Here is a 13,083-nt window from a genome sequence, read left to right on the forward strand (position 1 = left end):
CAATAAGTCTAAGTAAACATCGGACCACAATGTTTAATCATGTTTAGGTTTTTGTCAGCAATGAGATACCAAACGATAACTTGTTACATCATTAATAAGGGACTAACCAGAAGCTTCTGTGTTGTTGTTTTTTTTAATTTAGGTAAACAAGATAACCTCCTTACCCTTTCCCCAAAATCTCGCATTTGAATAAAAGGCACATATATTATAACTATATTAATTAAAGCGTGTTCCAATTTATTGTTTTGCTTCTAATAATATTTGGCCAAAATTTCAAACTGTTGTCTTGGACAATTTTGACGACATTCGCAGTATAGTAGCCATTAGATACCTGTTACCTCGATACCATTGTCAAAGGTCAGAGGTCTATTTCAAACCTCGAAAGGTGTACACCAAGGTGAAGCAATGGGCTATTCACATTCTAAGTCAAAACGAAAAGGAAGATATATGTATAATTTGATTTCCTAAGACAGATTAAGTTGATATATCGTACAAATGTATAAACAATAATTTGGGTATGGAACGTTTATCAATGTATCTCTGATATTCAAAATATACAAAACCTCCATGTCAAGGACATGAGACAACAATATACATTGACTGTTGTATACAATTCAAGTTGTTGTCATAATACAAAGGTTATTAATGCACAGATCCTCATAACAAATGTTCGTTATACCACGAATACGAATTATTATTTATTTAATCTCTAGATAGGATATATATGCATACTCGTTATGTACACGATTTCACTGTTCTGTGGAAATGAAAACAAAAGTTGGTTTGTTATATAACAATTTGTCAGAATTCGATATCAGACAGTATCATAGATTTGCAATCTGTCTATTTAGGGGAACCGGCGGTACCGCGATGATGTATTGTAGTAACTTCTGAATAGAGATATTAAAATATAAAATATACGTAAACATATAAAAACGATGAAATGCTTATTTCATCATCAACATTGTTTTTTACCATCATGGTAATATCCAAGCAAAGAATGGTTGGCATACAGCTCATAAAAGTCGACGTTTATCCTGAACGGCGCTGCACAGAATTGCTGCACAGCTATGAGCCAAAGCCGAGATGCAATGATAGACCTCGAACGATTCTGTGTGCCGTCAGTTATCTGTCATCAAATACATGGCCATTGATATTGTCGATACCCTGGTCGTACATGGTTTGTATAATACATGGATAATTTGGTTTGCATGTTTGTGTCTTTCATTAGGATGTGTGTATCTTAAGCCACATCATATTAACCATGATCTGTAGGCACGATTGTACCTATATGTTGTAGTCTAATATTTGAAGTATTTACAACCGGTAGTCATCCATGTGCGGATGTTTGTAATAGACAAGAGAAACCATGAATTCTGAAAACAGTCGTTACATGTCTCAAAGTGGCCGTGACCATGTGACACTACGGAATCGTACGACACAAGAAATGATTTGCGAGCAAGTTCGGAAGTGATTCATCGCTAATGATCCACGTTTCCATGGTTGTCTCCGAAAGTTGTTTTCATATCCGATAATTTACGATCCTTCAACAGGGTTTCACGAAAAAAAATAATTCCTGTGAGGTCCCAATGTCGAATTCGTGCAGGCATACGCAACAAATTGATTTCTTTTTAATCGAACGTTTTGTTTAAAATAGGCCTGGGAACCATACCATTCAAGAATACAAGGGAACTATGTAAGTGTTGACCCAATAAGACACACAATATGTAAACGTGAATTCAGCGATTTGTACTTTTGAGTTCAAAGGTACTTCCAGACTAGATTGCAACCATAATCATGAGGTCATTGGTCGAGTTCACGGCTGGCAAAAGCTGAAATGTTCAATCCAGCATCGGGATAACGGAACGCTATAGGGGTCATCCTGCGTACATTTGGCATACGAAGACCATTAGGTTCGACAAAAAAGTAATGTATAATGAATATGAGGGGGAAACCATTAGATCTAATATAACTGGTATTAGTATTAGACTAAATATGATTTAGTTACATACGGATGCTAGCACGTCTGTTTTTGACAGTGATCAGAGTTAATGTTGCCAGGATGTCAATGTCTCAACTAACATAATTGATAGCTGGCACAACTTTAACGACAAAATGTCTTTCAGAGTATTATATGTAATTATACAAGCTAATTCATGTCAACTTTTCAATTATTGGAATTCAATGAATTATTACCTAATTTTGAGAAGACCTCAAGCATAGTAACACTACACCGTGTCGAGCACGTGGGTACACGTGTCGAAACAGTTGGTCAGTGTGTTGGGTCGATTTCACGTCCATTGTCCACCCCGTAACATGTTCAATACGTTACAGATTGTATATTACGTCATTTGGACTAACTGACCATCCCTGCACGCGGATTAATGGAAATTGACGCCGGCGTTAATGACATGCTCCTGGGGTGTAAACACGTTAACCTGACATCATATGTCCAATACACTCGAAGTTCCCCTCAGGCCAGGGTGCGTTCGTACCACGCATCAGTGTTACAGTAGTAGTAAGGGTGCGTTCGTACATATGTACACGGCAACAATTTGCTTAGTGTTTTGGGTGCGTTTGTCAATGAATGGACCCGCGTGCTGCTATCCGACACTAAATGCATTCCTGGATTGTGACAATCGTCAAGGATCATGCTACATCACGAATTAAAAAAAGTCAAAGTGTAATCCCGTGTTCATATCTGGCACGTTAGCAGGACGTGCTTTTAGGTGATTACGAAGTAGTTCGCCTCAAGTGCTTCGATTTTTCAGTGATTCTGTTCTCTAGATACTAATATTGCGAATTACAATTTTGGATAAATGCTCATGAAAGCGCTGAATCACCGGAGGTAAGTTAACGTTTTTTATTAGCTAACTTGTTTTCTTTCTATACATTTTGTGAGGTTACTAGATCTGGGTTTGTTAGAAACAATGGCTTCATTGATCTCATTTTTTCACCAATTTACATCCGCGGTATTGTCTGGTTTTGATAACTGTATGATATAACAAAGTCAAGGAACTGGCTGTCTGGTCTGGACAAACTTTAACATCATTCTATGGAACAAATTCGCTTTCTATGCGGTATTACTGTAACATTGGTCAGGCCATTCCTAGTATACTGGTCGTTAACACTGCATTATTTTTATGCAAGTGATATACGCGTGGTTTAGAATTAACAATAGAAATTACAGCGTTAAAACAATGACAAACGACAGCATCTGCAAAGAATGTTCAAGTCGATCGGGGAAAAAATAAGAAATGTAAGACAATATCAAATAACAAAAACCGTACATTCTCAAGCCCAGAAAAATATAAACTTCCGCTACGGGAGCCGTGAAATGAAATTGAAACCTTTAACAAGAGAGATTGAGAATCCCGACTTTTACGTTAAAATTTGATCCATCGGTAGAGAACACCTAGACGTTATGATATGTTATGTGGAGCTGGTGTACCTACACAGGTCTCTGTCATGTATACCCAATGTAAACCCTTCTACTGCGGACGATTTAGCTCAATGTATTGCTAATTTTTAGGGGATAATGTAATTATAACCATTGATGTAAAGGATAATTCATTGTTATAAAGGAGAAATTCCGTTCCGCATACCATTATACACTGGTATACATTCTAACGCTTTTGAAAATACTTGGGTAAGCAATTTCCTTATCTTTTCGTTAATATCTTAAGTAAGTATTACGTGTGAGTGAGCCTGTGTTCCTCCCTCGCCCTCCTATGTCTAATTAAGGAGGGTATATCAATAGAGATAATACACAGTGCCCCTCCACATAACCACTGTACACAAGGATATGGAGTTCTGTAATGTTAACCGAAGGGCCAATTAACTTAATACAACTTCGGCTACTAATTGGACCGAAAATTGCATTATATAAGAAAGCAATGTGATTATTGGAGCAAATGCACGGAAGATTTGCGGTAAATGGAGCAATGCAAAAATGCAATTGAGTGTTTAAGCCACGTGGAATGGTACAGTTTGGAGGGGTTACTAACTGTAACCGTCGGTAAGGATCTGAGGGTTAACGTGTGACGAGCTGAAGTGGTATAGACATCGACGTCGTGTTTAAGTAGTTTACTTGAAGCGACATGAATTTGGAGTTAAACTTAAGCTGTTGGTATACCGTGTTGCTTTCAATTTGTCATGTAAAACAATCGATGTAGATTTATGAGCGTTAAAAGGCACTGTTTAGTTATATGTACTTCAGTACTACGTGTCAGTTTACATAGAACATTTTCATATGGATCAAATTAATATCTTACTTATCCCGTCTCGTGAAAGAATAGCTGTAATATCTATGTAACTGAATGAATTGCTCTTCAATTTATCCTTGCATTTATCCAACCCTTCTCGACAAACGAGCTGCTCTCATAGTTATCCAGTCCTTCTTACAGTCGTCCATCTTATAAAGATCACACTTGTCCACCCTTTCTCGTAAAACATAACAAATGCTGCTCATATTTATAGATTCTTTGCCGAAAAGAACACATTGCTCTCTATACATATTCGCTTCTTGAAAAGAGTAAATCACATCCCTTCCATTAAAGAAATACAGGACTTGTGCCAAGAGAAACATGTTTTCTGATGACCCTGTAAAATCGATGGCCATTCTATAACTTTTATTAGTCAATCAACAAGCATTGCTCTACTTGCAAATAAATTGTTCTTACTAATATTCTTTAGTATCTAACCCTTCTTGCAAATATCAAAGAAACCCTTCCTGCTAAAAGTCCTTCCTCGCTTATTTTCATTATCCCTTCGCGCTCCGAACATTTATTTGCCATACTTTCTCCTTTTCCGTACAGCCTTAGTTAACCATTCCTTCTCGTAAAGAGGAACTTGCTCAATCACATTGTTCTCTTGGATAGCCTTTCCTTTCTCCAAACAAGCTCTCCCATTATCATATAAATTGTATAATTGATTTAATTATTATCATTTCATTCTATTGAAAAACTATTGTTTTCACGGAAGGTATTATTATCTAAAACCATTAGTTCTTTTTCTCTTCTTCAGGGCCCACTACCTTTCCGAAACGGCTTTTTCTTTTCAAAATGGGAATGTAAATCAAAGATTGATAATTTTGTAGAGTCGCAAATGTTGTAAGCTGACAGTTATTAATACACTTATCATCACCTTCTACACAATACATTAAATGCTAATTTTCATAACACTGGTCGTCTTATGTTTTCCGCCGTCGTCCTAATTACAGCGCGTTAGTTGACTATTACTGCACCAGACGGTAAAACAGCGAATTGAATCTTCACTGTTAACATCAATTACGCAGAGAAATTCGCATTTGTTTGGTGTTGTAACCTCATCTTAGATAATGGATAAATATCTAAATATTTTAAAGAAACTTTTAATTTTTGTTTCGGAAAGGTAGTTGGCCTTTAAGCAGTTGAAATAAATTTTATTCTGATAGTAGTTTTGTTCGAGGGGGAAGGGTTGATCTATTCAAACCATGGAAATTATTGATTTGCATGTCACCTTAACGACGCATAGTTACGGCACACAATATGTAAATTTCCACTGTTACAAGGGGGCACAACATGAACATACCGCAGTCTCCCAAAACATACAGACATTCCTCAACACCCTGACACTACATACAGGAGAGACCGCCCTCCATGACCCTGGCTGTTACTAGAACGTAAACCCAAAACATACAGACATTCCTCAGCACCCTGACACTACATACAGGAGAGACCGCCCTCCATGACCCTGGCTGTTACTAGGACGTAAACCCAGAACATACAGACATTCACTCTGACACTACATACAGGAGAGACCGCCCTCCATGACCCTGGCTGTTACTAGGACGTAAACCCAGAACATACAGACATTCACCCTGACACTACATACAGGAGAGACCGCCCTCCATGACCCTGGCTGTTACTAGGACGTAAACCCAGAACATACAGACATTCACCCTGACACTACATACAGGAGAGACCGCCCTCCATGACCCTGGCTGTTACTAGGACGTAAACCCCGAACATACAGACATTCACCCTGACACTACATACAGGAGAGACCGCCCTCCATGACCCTGGCTGTTACTAGGACGTAAACCCAGAACATACAGACATTCACCCTGACACTACATACAGGAGAGACCGCCCTCCATGACCCTGGCTGTTACTAGGACGTAAACCCAGAACATACAGACATTCACCCTGACACTACATACAGGAGAGACCGCCCTCCATGACCCTGGCTGTTACTAGGACGTAAACCCAGAACATACAGACATTCACCCTGACACTACATACAGGAGAGACCGCCCTCCATGACCCTGGCTGTTACTAGGACGTAAACCCAGAACATACAGACATTCACCCTGACACTACATACAGGAGAGACCGCCCTCCATGACCCTGGCTGTTACTAGCACAGGGACCTGGCACGAAAATTTTTAACCAATAGTATACATATATATATATTATAGTATCAAGGGTATGAACTCGACGGTCAAGAAAAACGGACCTATTTTTTTAAAACCGTGATTATTTTAATAAATGGGTTCTATACAACATTGACGGATATCCGACCTTAAAGAGAAATAATTTATCTTTCCATTGAGTGCTTGATGAACAAACTTGGCCAAGTATTGACGAAGCTATGGAGTGAAGAATCGGGAAATTTACGAAAAATATGCTAGGTAGACATTTCCCTGTCCGGTCGAAATGTCCTTTCGGCTCTAATGGGTACCTCAAAAACCAAGCCAAAATCACAAAATCTACGCTTGTGGTGGTAAACAATACCCATAACCGTGTTCATCCACAATCTCCTTTGGAGGTGTCATGACCCGTCCTTTGGAGAAACTCCATTTAAACATCGTGTAGCTCACTTACTTTAACCGTCACCGCCATGTTCATTTTTCTCTCGGAACGCTTCTCGACTTTACATATATTGACTACATTATGCAAATTATGTTATGTTGTGCTTGTCGGTAAACTCGAGAAGCGTTCCGAAGAACAAATGAACATGGCGGTGACGGTTAAAGTAAGTGAGCTACACGATGTTTAAATGGAGTTTCTACAAAGTACGAGTCATGACACCTCCAAAGAAGATTGTGGATGAACACGGTTATGGGTATTGTTTACCACCACAAGCGTAGATTTTGTGATTTTGGCTTGGTTTTTGAGGTACCCATTAGAGCCGAGACGACATTTCGACCGGACAGGGAAATGTCTACCTAGCATATTTTTCGTAAATTTCCCAATTCATCAAGCCATAACTTCGTCAATACTTGGCCAATTTTGTTCATCAAGCACTCAATGGAAAGATAAATTATTTCTCCTTAAGGTAAGATATCCGTCAATGTTGTAAAGAACCCAGTTATCAAAATAATCACGGTTTTAGAAAAATAGGTCCGTTTTTCTCGACCGCCGAGTTCATACCCTTGATACTATAATATATATATGTATACTATTGGTTAAAAATTTTCGTGCCAGGTCCCTGTGGTTACTAGGACGTAAACCCAGAACATACAGACATTCACCCTGACACTACATACAGGAGAGACCGCCCTCCATGACCCTGGCTGTTACTAGGACGTAAAACTCAAACAAACAACCAACAAAACAGTTACTTTGTGGCTACAGAACAAGGCTTTGATGAGGATATACACCTAAGCCTGTTCCCTCTTCTGACGCCATATTATCGACACTGTCTCTCGACGCATGTATTGTGGATTGTTGAGCTGTTCTTTGATATCTGTTTTCATTGGGATCGAGAGAGATAATTAATGATTGTTATTCGCAAATGCTGGAGCAAAAATACAAAATTTTGCTTGATTTCCGGAATTATGCTGATGTGATGTTTTATAATCGATCAAACTGGAGTCACATCCCAACAAACACATTAGTCAGTGACTTGCTACATTGCTTAATTCGTGTTTATTATTTGAATGAGTAATGATTGGTATTTATTAACTTAATTATCCCCAATGCTGACACACCTATTACAGATCCATATACTGTATACTTATGACTGTTTTGTTTGTGCGTTACAAGCTATAATGTTAAGTAACTTATTTTCGCGCGCGATTGTACTTCGCGTACTTTCAATGGTATTGGGAATCGCGAAAATGTTTTAAAGACAGGTACAACAGTGAAATGTGTCTACATTTTAAAACTGAATCGCGAAAATAAGTTGGTTGATGACTTCCTTTGTGAAAGTTCTGTATAATACATGTATAGAGTTGCTGTTTAGGTCATTTATATACATGTATCATAAAACTGTAGTCCCTTCTACAAGTATGTGTAAGTCTTTTTCTGTTGTTATAATATGTAAAGTAAAGCAATAACTGCTCTTATGTCACCAGATCATGATTAGTTAGTTTTTATGTTAAAAGTTTAACTTCCTATCACATCTAAGGTCATTCAAGGCAGATTTCTCCTGTTTGAAATTTTATCAATGCGTGTGTGTTATAGAAGACTACGTATAGTCTAATTGTTACATCTACTAATAGTGAAACTCTTGTCTTTTTTATAGTGCTATCGCTCTGACAAAGACACCAAATATTATTGCAAAAGATATGTACGCTGAAATACAACATACATTAATGAATTGTGCACCGCATTTGCCTATATCAAACGTTTGGGTGTTTCTAATATACCCGCCAATACATTTCCCCAATTATATTATCTCATTTCGAAAATTTGACTTGACACCGATAGTAATAATATCCTTTTATGGTTTCAGCAATTCTCATTAAAATCATTTTTCTCATTTAAAATAATTTTACAGTTGAATCGGTTTTCATTAAAGTTATCGAGATAATATACATGTAGAAACACAATCTCTAATAACACCAAATCGTGACTCGGGAGGCTGTTATGTAAAACGCAATCCATGAAAAGATTTCAGTGTAAATTCCATGAAATCGAGAGAATATTGGGTGAAATGCAATATATAAAACATCTATTCAACACCAAAGTCGAGAGAATGTATTATAAAACGCAATCATTGAAAAGGTCTCTATCTAAATTCCATGAAATTGAGAGAATATAGAAAAATAATCCGTCTGAAGACACCCAATCGTCACATACTCTAGAGACTGTACTGTAACACGTATAATTCATGAAAAGATCTCTATCAAAATTCCATGACTTCGAGAGAGAATTCTGACTGAAATACAATATATGAAAACACCCCATGATCACCAAACTCTTGAGGCGGTAATACACGAAAAGATCTTAATTCAATGAAATCGAGAGAAACACAATCTATGATAACAGCAACTCCATCCCATACATAATAGAGAAAAGATAACACTATCCCTATATCCCAAGCTAAGGTGAAGTATCACATTAAGTTATATAGGCCTCAACTGGTCGAATTGATTACTTTAATAATCAACTAAAACCTGCAGGTTTGGTGAAATGAGAAATAGTAATCATTAAAAATATCCACAAACATGTCTGATGATTTATGGTCATTAGTAACTACAAAAGCATCACACAATGTAAAAAATCTATCTTCTGATATCATTTAGATGTCAATTTATTAAAATGTGAAATAAGGTTGTAGATCATGACTTGGTTTCTTGATTTGACCATGTGTGCTCTTTTTACTGCACATTAGATGTAAAATCTTTATCATTGTGAATACTGCCAAAATTCAATTGGAGATGTTAATCTCTTATCTAATTAAAATAAAGATAAACCGATGCATTCTACTTATTGTAATTCTTAAAATGTTGGTATATTTGGTGTTGATTTACATTTCAAAAGCTCTTCTTGGTTTGTCACTTTTACTTAAGCTACGACACATTTCTGACATTCCACGTCTTTTATAAGGTATCATTCCGAACTTTCGTTCCATCTGGCGCTTATTTGAGATAATCCATGGATTGAAAGATAAGAACTTTCAATTGTTTGTAGCACTTTACATACCGCAGTCTCCCAAATAATAAATGTACATTGATCATACCAGCTTTCATTTTGAGATTCTCACCAACGACGAATGTGGATTTTAATCTCTACTCAACGGAGTTATAGAAGCACATTCAGAATTTGTAAAAAGAAACATTATAGACAGTGAGAGTCTGGATCAGATTGTCGGTAAATGTTTTGAAAAACCAAGATAATGATAGATATTGTTCATCACAAATCATAAAAATATTATTTAAATTTTAGTCGCGCCAGACATATCTTATTGACAAAAGAAAGGGACAAATAAAAACAATAACTACTCAATTAATACAAAGGAAAATCCATTTCATACCAAAATAACCAACTAGCACGTGTCTACACACGTAAACGTAATTGATAAAGACATTACCTTGACGTTACGTCCCAAATACAGTTGGCAGTCGTGTTTTATTTGAATGGAGGAAAAACTAATAAAAAACTAAAATGTGTACTAAGATACCTTTTGATATTACAAAAATAATCAAAATACTGAGACTCGGACAATGCTATGCACCGAGAAATATTTTAGGTAATCATAAAGTCTACAGAAATAAGGAGGACCTTTAAGTTTTTGGGTATGGTTTTGGACTGAAGATTTAATGCTCGTCTTTAATTGCTTGTTGAACACTAAACTTTGAGAGGGCTTCTCGACAGACATTTAAACACAGACAATAAACATTGGAATACAATACATCAACTCGTGCCCGACAAATTAGGGATGATAATTCAAATAAATGTTTTATGCCTTTCCTCCCATCTTTTTTAAGGTTTTCTTTTTTTTTTGACGTAATCTTGCCAAACTCACATTGATCTGGTACCAGTTTTACCTCTAACATTAAGTCTAGCTAGGTAGCTTTAGTTATGGAGACCAGCTGTCTACAGCATCTACCGTAGGGTTTACATTTCTGTCGTTTTTATTACACACATTTGAGAAGCACCGTACAGCCAATTCAAATTAAGTGAAAACATAACAGCCCGTATTCACTTACAGAATTTACGCGAAAAATTGGCATAGGAGATTGATGAACGAAGTCTTTTCACCGAACAATGGCTTCAATTATGTACAAGTTATTTATGAAAACAAGGATAGCAAAAGCCTTAGCACCATATGTTTAGCTCGCAGGTTTGTTTGGAAGAAAAATATTATCTATATCATTGGGAAAATGTATAGTTTGAGAAATGTGGGTGAAGTGTCAACAGCAGATCCCCTATAAACCTTCGTTCTTCCCCAAAGTACATTTTGCAAGTGGGTCGCAATGCACCAAGGGAATGTCGGTATGTTTTTAAAGCATCACATGATGCCAACATTATTTTGAAATGTAATGCAAAAGCTCATCACAACATTCGCTTTATATTTCATGTTATAATTTTATTGTTGTACTTCAATAGTCTCGCCAACACGATATGTCGAATAATTTTGTGGAATTCTTTGTATGCCAACAGAAGACGTAACCCTTGTAGTGTTGGGTTCCAACAAGATATGGTGTTCATCAGGGACATACCGAACACACATTAAAACCATTCAAACACTCTTAGTTTATAGTCATTCACTTAAGGTAGAGGTATACTGCAAAGAGATTACACAGAAACAAAAACCTGTAAGAGTACATGCGTAATTCAATATATTTGCCATTTCGATAGCATTCTCTTCCCCAAGCTTTCATGTTGCTCACTATCGCCTCTGCTCCAAGTCTTTGTAATTGTAAACGTTGATATACTTCTAGTTGCCAGTGTCTTTGAATAAGATGTATGTGGTAACATGTAAGCTAAGCAATTTGCATAATGATTGTGGTTTTTATGGTCTCCCCTAGTACTTAATCTAATACAATAGAGATATAATGTACTGATATTGAGCGTACTGATTCTTTACAAAAGATGATGTAGTTGGTCAACTTTAGTAATTTACCGTTAATTATGTGTGGTGTCTATTAATTTCGTAATGATCATTAGTTTGATTAGTGTCATCGTCATGCTTTAATTTTTACTTGAAATACAAACACACTGGTGAATCATTTATTAAGGGAATGTCAGATATAATTATCACGACATATATAAACAGTTGATTGAAATCAGCACCACCATCTACGTAACCAGTATAACTCTACCTAATTAAAGAATGGCCCTAGCCTTTCAACATGGAATGATGAATTGAAGCCATGGGTATAACTTATAGGATCAGACAGTGTGATAAATGACAACTTAGAATTTTTTGTCATTCAGGTATGTGGCAAAACCAGAGATCGATTTATCATTCTACAGCACATCTACATATGGGTTTTTTCATGCCTACAGAAATATGTACCATTTATCAAATGTGGAATTAAGATCGAAAACGACACTACTTTTATCTGGGCCCGGTTTGAACAATTCTTAACTAAGAAAGTATCCTTACTTATCATCCTGTATTGGAAAATATTAGGTTAGGAAAGTTTTAACGTAAATATTTTCTTAACGTATATCATGCTTTCCTATGGCGAATTTTCAGTTTTTATTTGAGGGAGAAAAGTTGGGCCTGGAATAATTTCCATAGATCGACTTCGGGGAAAGTCACAGAGACGGTAGAACTGTCTATTGGTAAAGCTATAACAAGAACACCGTATACCTGTGTGTTTTGTGTACCTGATAATTTTCACAATTTGAAAAACGTTTAATGAAAACGGATCATTCCTCATCATTCTAAATGGAAGAGCCTGTGGACGCCATTGCCGTACTATCTTTGCAAAGAGCGATACTAACATTCATTTTTATGTTGGATAACTGCATAATAGCTGGATAACAAAAATCCCTTGGCAGGCAAATGTAGCAGTTCGCTAGTAGTCGATCTTCTTATAAGGCAACATGGACGTCTTACGTCTGATGACACTTCGATTTATGGTATTTAAGTAGGAATAATTGTTATACATACAGGAACTTACCTCTAGTCCATGGCATGTTGATGTACGCTGAAGATAAGATTTCCGGTGTTCATAATTTAAAATTCTTGATAGAATGCTATCAAAGCTAAATAAAGTTAAATCGTCAATTTGTTCTATCAGCCGTTAGAAGTTTACTAGCAAGAATAGTGAGATACGACAAAAACGTTTGAAGACAGATTACAGTCAATAAAGTGGAAACGAAAAGAAAGCGCCAAGCTGGAGGAACAATGATAAGT

At 36.6% G+C, this 13,083-nt stretch overlaps 1 protein-coding gene across 2 annotated transcripts in view; it reads left to right on the top strand.

Moving 5' to 3' along the window:
* Positions 1 to 1,043: 1,043 nt before the first annotated feature.
* Positions 1,044 to 13,083, top strand: part of LOC138322935 (solute carrier family 22 member 4-like) — a 38,465-nt gene continuing 26,425 nt past the window's right edge. The window contains exon 1 of one of the 2 annotated variants that reach the window (XM_069267184.1): positions 1,044 to 1,180. The gene's annotated coding sequence lies outside the window, so the exon portion shown is untranslated. Of the gene's footprint in view, positions 1,181 to 2,256; positions 2,849 to 13,083 lie in introns of those variants that run through there. The other variant, XM_069267182.1, reaches the window with a different exon arrangement.

Source organism: Argopecten irradians, chromosome 5 (genome assembly GCF_041381155.1).
Source record: "Argopecten irradians isolate NY chromosome 5, Ai_NY, whole genome shotgun sequence".
NCBI classification, from domain to species: domain Eukaryota; kingdom Metazoa; phylum Mollusca; class Bivalvia; order Pectinida; family Pectinidae; genus Argopecten; species Argopecten irradians.